The sequence below is a fragment of the Mesoplodon densirostris genome, chromosome 3, assembly GCF_025265405.1.
Source record: "Mesoplodon densirostris isolate mMesDen1 chromosome 3, mMesDen1 primary haplotype, whole genome shotgun sequence".
NCBI lineage: Eukaryota > Metazoa > Chordata > Mammalia > Artiodactyla > Ziphiidae > Mesoplodon > Mesoplodon densirostris.
In genome coordinates this window covers 153766971-153775161 of record NC_082663.1, presented here as the reverse complement: position 1 = coordinate 153775161, position 8191 = coordinate 153766971, and positions in this window count along the sequence as shown.

The window sequence follows — 8191 nt, the reverse complement described above, 5'->3', positions numbered from 1 at the left end:
TGGATAGAGTGAGACCCTAAGAGACCCCAAACTTTAAGGGTAAGTAAGATATGGACCTCTCATACCATAGAGACCAGCTACTTGCCCAGGACAGGGAATTAATGGAGGCTCCTGTGAGGGAGACACTCCAGTTTGCATTACAGAAGGGAAAGAAAGGTTCCTCCAAAATGCTAATTTAGAACTAGGACTCAGGTACAGAACAGATTGGTGGTTGCCAGAGGCAAGGATGAGGGGTGGATGAGGTGGGTGAAGGAGGTCAAAAAGTGCAAACTTCCGGTTATAAAATAAGTAAGTCATAGGAATGTAATGTATAGCAAAGTGACTATGGTTAATAATACTGTATTGCAGATTTGAAAGTTGCTAAAAGAGTAGATCTTAAAAGATCTCATCACAAGAGAAAAAAGTTCGTAACTATGTAGGGTGACAGATGTTAACTAGATTTATTGAGGTGATCATTTCACAATATATACAAATATAGAATCATTATGCTGTACACCTGAAATTAATATGATGTTAAACGTTATACATCAATTTAAAAAAAAAAGAAAAGAAAGAACTAGGACTCAGGATTTGTTTCACTGGTTTTTAACCTGGAGAAAAGGCAAAGGGCAGGACCATCTCCTGAGCAAGCCCTGTCAACCCAGGCCCAGAAAATGCAGGGCTACGTTATGGGCAGTAAACATGCTGAAAGTCAGGAGAACAAGAAAGGCATTGGGCAGATCTTAGAGAAGAAAATGCCAATTTCTTGCTTGGGAATAAAGAAAGAGTCTCAGCACAGCCAGATCCTTTAATTGGATGACCCTGCAGCCTTCAGTGACCTCCAAGGACCTGAATTTTCTAGGCAGAAACAGGTATATCAGAGACACAGACATCTCAGGAAAATTGTGAATTCCCAAGATCAACAATAGTGAAGGCATTCTCCTTCCTTCCATGGCCCCCAGGGTCCCTGTGCCCAATCCAGCACCAGTTAGGATGCACCAAGAATGCCAGGAACCTCAGAATGCCATCTCCATCTTTAGGGATATGTATTCATTGTCAACCAGAAAACCCTCCTCCAATCTCTACAGAGAAGAAAATTTTGTTCAAAGAAATGTCTCCGTTCAGTTTCAGCAACTCCATTAAGTCTCGGAGAAGCACATCCTCTAATGAAGTTTAACTCTGCTTGTCACAAGCAGTGATATTTATCCTTCAAAAACACATTCATGTTTTTTTTTTTTAAAGATTAAGAGATTTCTACTTTTCTCCACTGGCAATGAAGGAGTAACAGGGTTCAAAATTACTCTCCGACAATACACAACTAGAAAACTGGATAAAATATGTGATAGAATTGTTTTTAGACATTGACACAGCACAGAATTGTGATCCCTGAGAGAAGAGAAACAAATAAGTAAGCCCTGTGATTTTCCAGGCTTTCTGCCTGAAGGAATTTCTAAACTGCTAGGTATGAAAGGAGAACACAAACAGAGCTCAGTGGTTTCAAAAATCGGAGACAGAGATAGGAGTTTGGGGAGATTGAAGTGGATAGGGTTTACAGGGCAGGGTCCTGGGGAGGAGGGAACAAGGCAGAGCAAGTGTTCCAGAAATATGCATAGGAATTGCCCTTGATTCTATGACCAAATAACAATCTACATGTGGTGACATGATTTTATATGTAGAAAACCCTGAAGCTTCCACACACACACACGAAACTGTTAGAACTAATATTGGGTGGGCCAGAAGGTTCGTTCGTTTTTTTCCATAAGATGGATCTAGTAGTACTCATTTGTCTTCAACTTCATTCGAAACAATTTTATTTGATTGTATGTGACACCTGTCATATCAGCATGCATTTAAAAAAAGACTTATCAAAATTGTGTAGCCATTTTAATATTGAAGATGGAAGAAAAAAAGCAACATTTTTGGCATATTAGGCTTTATTATTTCCTTTGTCCTTGAAGCACAAAAAGGAGTCCTCAGATGAATAAGAAGTTTGGGGGCTCCAGTGGATACTAGTTCTTTTATTTGGTAATTTAGATTAAACTGCGTGTTGCTTTTCTATCACGAATGGTTTCCTTATAAAACTGGCTTCAACACGTAAGTCGGTGTGTGAAGACCTGCCTTCTAAAGCGGAGGGGTTGGGGAGATTGGGTATCGCCGCCGCTGTCTCTGACAAGACACGCTGCTCAGAAGGCACAGCACACTTCCTGGGAGCAGTTGGTAAGGGAAGCTGTCCACTGGAAACTCGCTTTGCTAATACCCCCGAAAGCCTGAAGTTCGACTGTTTCACGAATATTAATAAATACGAGGCTAAGGGCTGTCTGATCTGTAGAGGCAGAGCTTCTGATCCACCAAAAGGCATCTGGGTTTAGGTTCATTTTTCCTTGTTAGATCTCTTGTCTGAATATGGACATTGTTTCCGGTCAGTGGCTGAGGTTTCAGATGATAAGGGGCTCTGGGCCTGTGCACTGCGCTGTGGGCCTCGCACTACCTGCCAGGGAGAGCGGCACATGCCCCGGGCCCAGCAAAGACGGGCCCTTTGGGGGCAAAGTAACATTTTCTAATGTGCTGTTGCTTGGGAGGGCCCCGATGTTATGGTCAGCTTCTTCACTGTAATTTCTGGAAGAAGTTCATCTCAGTCTAAGTTTAGAGGGAAATTTGACAAAACGTTCATTTGTGGGACCTGATGATGGTGGTCTCACTGGTGATACCAAGGAACTGAGTTCCTTGTATTAAGTGCACTTTATGTATTTCTAATAAGACAACTTTCCAGAAAGTGACATTTGTTATGTTCTGGCTTTTAAAAGGTGAAATATAAATAAATTTCATAATTTATCCCCCAAAAAAAAAAGAAAGGTAAAAACGCAACTAAAATGCACAAAAAGATTTGTGCAGTGTATGGAGAAGGTGTTGTGACTGATCAAACGTGTCAAAAGTGGTTTGCAAAGTTTCGGGCTGGAGATTTCTCACTGGACAATGCTCCACAGACGGGTAGATCAGTTGAGGTTGATAACGATCAAATTGAAACAATAATTGAGAACAATCAATGTTATACCACGCAGGAGATAGCCGAAATACTCAAAATATCCAAATCAAGCGTTGAAAATCATTTGCACCAGCTTGGTTATGTGAATCGCTTTGATATTTGGGTTTCACATAAGTTAAGCAAAAAAAACCTTCTTGACCATATTTCCATATGCGATTCTGTATTTAAACGTAATGAAAATGTTCCGTGTTTAAAACAAATTGTGACGGGCTATGAAAAGTGGATACTGTACAGCAATGTGGAACGGAAGAGATAGTGGGGTAAGATAAATGAACCACCACCAACCACACCAAAGGCTGGTCTTCATCCAAAGAAGGTGATGTTGTGTATCTGGTGGGATTGGAAGGGAGTCCTCTATTATGAGCTCCTTCCAGAAAACCAAACGATTAATTCCAACAATCGTTAGACCAGTTAGACCAACTGAACGTGGCACTCAATGAAAAGCATCCAGAATTAGTCAACAGAAAATGCATAATCTTCCATCAGGATAACGCAAGACCGCATGTTTCTTTGATGACCAGGCAAAAACTATTACAGCTTGGCTGGGATGTTCTGATTCATCCACCATATTCACCAGACATTGCACCTTCGGATTTCCATTTATTTCTGTCTTTACAAAATTCTGTTAATGGAAAAAACTTCAATTCCCTAAAAGGCATCTGGAACAGTTCTTTGCTCAAAAAGATTAAAAGTTTTGAGAAGATGGAATTATGAAGTTGCCTGAAAAATGACAGAAGGTAGTGGAACAAAAAGGTGAATATGTTGTTCAATACGGTTCTTGGTGAAAATGAAAAATGTGTCTTTTATTTTTACTTAAAAAACCGAATGCTCGGGCTTACCTGGTGGCGCAGTGGTTGAGAGTCTGCCTGCCGATGCAGGGGACATGGGTTCGTGCCCCGGTCCGGGAATATCCCACGTGCCACAGAGCGGCTGGGCCCGTGATCCATGATCACTGAGCCTTCGCGTCCAGAGCCTGTGCTCCGCAACAGGAGAGGCCACAACAGTGAGAGGCCCGCGTACCGCAAAAAAAAAAAAAAAAAAGAAGTAGCGTAAGAGAATTTTTAGGGTAATAGATGTTTCATATCTTGAGTGTGCTGATAGTTATACAGGTATACACATCAGAACTCATGGAATTGTACACTTAAAATGGACACACTTTATTGATTATAAATTTTACCTTATAAAGCTGATTTTTCAAAAAGACTTAAGAGACATAAGTAAATGTAATATGGAGACATTGTTTAGATCCTGATTCTAACAAACCAACTGCAAAAAAATAAGACGATTATGAAAATTTGAATACTTACTGAATATTTGCTGATATTAATATTCTTAATTTTTATCTATGAGAATTATATTGTGATTATATTAAGAGGGGGTAAGAAATCCTTCTATTTTAGAGACATATTTATAGATGAATTGATATAGCATGTGGGATTTGCTTTAAAAGAACTAAAGCACGGGGCAGTGGTGGAAATGTGGGTGAAACAAGTTTGGCCAAATATTGATAATTATTGAAGCTGGCTGACGGGCACACTGCGGTTTAGTATATTATTGTAATTATAATTTTATTATTATATATTATTATATTATATATTAATTTTGTTATCTCTACATTTGTATATGATTGAAATTGTCCATAATATAAACATTTTGTAAGGAACTTAAGAGTTATATCAACCAAATGCAATGTTTTGACCTTGTCTGGATCCTAAGTGAGCAAACCTACAATAGAAAGATATTTATGGCACAAGTGGGGAAATCTGAATACAGACTAGATAATGGATGACACTGCGGAATTTGGAGGATAAACTTTTTTTGATGTTATAATAATTTTGTGGTTATGTAAAGAAGAAGATGAAGGTAAGGACTCAGGAGGAGGAAGAGGAGAAGCTGCAGCCATAACAAGGATCACACCTGGCACGTGATCTTGGTTTCTTCATCTTCCTCTCAAAGGGTTCTCATAGAAATTGTTTATTCTTTCCCCTGTCAGCTTTATTGAGATATGAATGACATACAATATTGAGTAAATTTAAGGTGTACAACCAGTTGACTTGATGCACTCATATATTGCAAAATAATTACCACCATAGCTTTAGCCTGCACATGTATGACATTAATCATCACCATTTCTTTCTCTTTTTAAATTGAAGTATAGTTGATTTATAATATTGTGTTAGTTTCAGGGGTACAGCAAAGTGATTCAGTTATATATATTTTTTTCAGATTATTTTCCATTAGAGGTGATTAGAAGATACTGAATATTGTTCCCTGTGTTATACAGTAAATCCTTGTTGCTTATCTATTTTATGTATAGTATAAATGTTTGTATCTGTTAATTCCATACTCCTAATTTATTCCTCCCCCCTTTTCCCCTTTGATAACCATAAGTTTTTTCCTATGTCTGTGTGTCTATTTCTGTTTTGTATGTAGATTCATTTGTATTGTTTGTTAGATTCCACATATATGTGATATTATATAATAATTGTCTTTCTCTGACTTACTTCACTTAATATGATATTCTCCAGGCCTATTCTCTAGGACCACCCATGTTGCTGTGACTGTGCCATATATATATATATATATATATATATATATATATATATATATATGGCACATCTTCTTAAACCAGTCATCTGTTGACGGGCACTTGGGTTGTTTCCAGGTCTTGGCTATTGTAAATGGTGCTGCTACGAACATTGTGGTGCATGTATCTTTTTGAATTAAGAGTTTTTGTCTTTTCCAGATATATGCCCAGGAGGAGAATTGCTGGATCATATGGTAACCCTTATTTTAGCCTTTTTAAGGAACCTCCATACTGTTTTCCATAGTGGCGGCACCAATTTACATTCCCACCACAGTGTAGGAGGGTTCCCTTTTCTCCACACCCTCCCTAGCATTTTATTCTTTGTAGACTTTTTGATGATAGAGAAATGGTTTATTCTTAAGCCTGGAACATTTTGCTGTGCCAGAAAGTGAGAATGCTCTCAAAGAATGATGTAGACATATCAGAAACACAGGAGCTAGCTTGAAGGGGTTCCCACTGACCCAATCTTGGACAATTTGAGCACTAAAATAAATAATGATAGCAAAATACTACAACCCACTTGGATCAAATGAGTTTATGAATCTTGCAGACGTAACAAACAAACAAACACTTTCCCTATAGTAGAAAGCCAACTAATAAATGTATAAGGAATGATGGAACTAGAAAATTACCATTTGGCAACTATCATTATAATACCTAAATCATGCAAAAATCAATAGATGCTGTAATGAATGAATCGGTGTAATTTTACAGAGTGATATAAAATTTACAAGTATTAATGTACCCTCCACAGGATATTTATTAATTATAAAGGGAAAAGTAGTAATTTTACAGTGGAGAAACCTGACAGACACCACCTTAACCAAGTGATCAGTGTTAACATCACCAGTGGACATCCCTGGTGGTCCAGTTGTTAAGACTCCGAGCTTCCAGTGCAGGGGATGCGGGTTTGACCCCTGGTTGGGGAACTGAGATCCCGCTTGCCAGCGGCTAAAAAATGAAAAATACATAAATAGACATCACCAGTAACTGGAGAAATTGACATTATGTGCTTCCCGACATGATGCACTGAGAGGAACTCAGCATCACATTTGTATTATTCCTGCCAAAAATGTTTAACCTGAATCTAATCAGGAGGAAACAAAGGCAACTCAAATTGAAGGATGAAATAACTGACCAGTAATCTTCAAGACATCAATGTCATGAAAGAGGAATAAAGAGAGGAACGGTTCTAGATTGAAGGAGATCAAACAGAGAAGGTAACTGAATGCAATACATAAATACATTATTTGGGATTTTCTTTTTTTCTATTGTTGGGACATTTGGTGAAATCTGAGTAAGTTATGTCAATTTGATAATGGTATTATATCAATATTAATACCTTGATTTTGATAATTGTATAATGGTTATATAAATGAATGTCCTTATTGTTAGAAAAACACAAAGTGAAATATTTTGGGATGTAGGGTCATGGTGTCTACAACTTACTCTCCAACAGTATAGGAGAAAGAGAGACAGAAGGAAAAAGAAAAAAGACAATGTGATAAAGTGTTATCATTTAAGGAATCTGGTGAGAGGCCTATGGGAATTATTTACAGTTTTCTGTAAGTCTGAAATTAAAAGTTGAAAAGGGCGGGGGGGAACCTTTAAAGTAAAATCAAAAAAAAAAAAAGGAGCTTATTAGTGGGAATGTAAAATGGTGTAGTGGCTCTGGAAACCAGTGTGGTGATTCTTCAAAACATTGAAAATACAATTACCATATGATCCAGCAATGCCATTCCTAGGTATATATCTAAAAGTACAGAAAGCAGGATCTCAAAGAGATATTTGCACATCTGTGTTAACAGCAGCATTATTCATAGTAACTAAGGTGGAACCAACCCAAGTGTCCATGGACGGATGGATGAAGAAAATGTGGTATATACATCATACAATGGAATATTATTCAGCCTTAAAAAGGGAGGAAATTCTGTCACATGCTACATCTGTCAGAACATGGTGAACCTTGAGAACATTATGCTAAGTGAAATAAGGATACAATACTGTATGATCTCACCTTTGTGAGGTATCTAAAGCCATCAAATTTATATTAGCAGGAAGTAGACTGATGGTTGCCGTGGGCTTTGAGGAAGGGAAAGTGAGGAATTGTTTAACAGGTATAGAATTTATTTGTTTGTTTGTTTTATAAATTTATTTATTTATTTTTAGCTGTGTTGGGTCTTCGTTGCTGTGTGCGGGCTTCCTCTAGTTGCGGTGAGCAGGGGCTACTCTTCGTTGCAGTGCACAGGCTTCTCATTGTCATGGCTTCTCTTGTTGCGGAGCACGGGCTCTAGGCGTGCAGGCTTCAGTAGTTGTGGCACATGGGCTCAGTAGTTGTGGCTCGCGGGCTCTAGAACTCAGGCTCAGTAGTTGTGACGCACGGGCTTAGTTGCTCTGTGGCATGTGGGATCTTTCCGGGCCAGGGCTCAAACCCATGTCCCTTGCATTGGCAGGCAGGTTCTTAACCACTGTGCCACCAGGAAAGTCCTAGAATTTGTTTTGTAATATGAAAAAGTTCTGGATATCTGTTGAACAACAATGTAAATGTACTTAACACTACTGAACTGTGCACTTAAAAATGG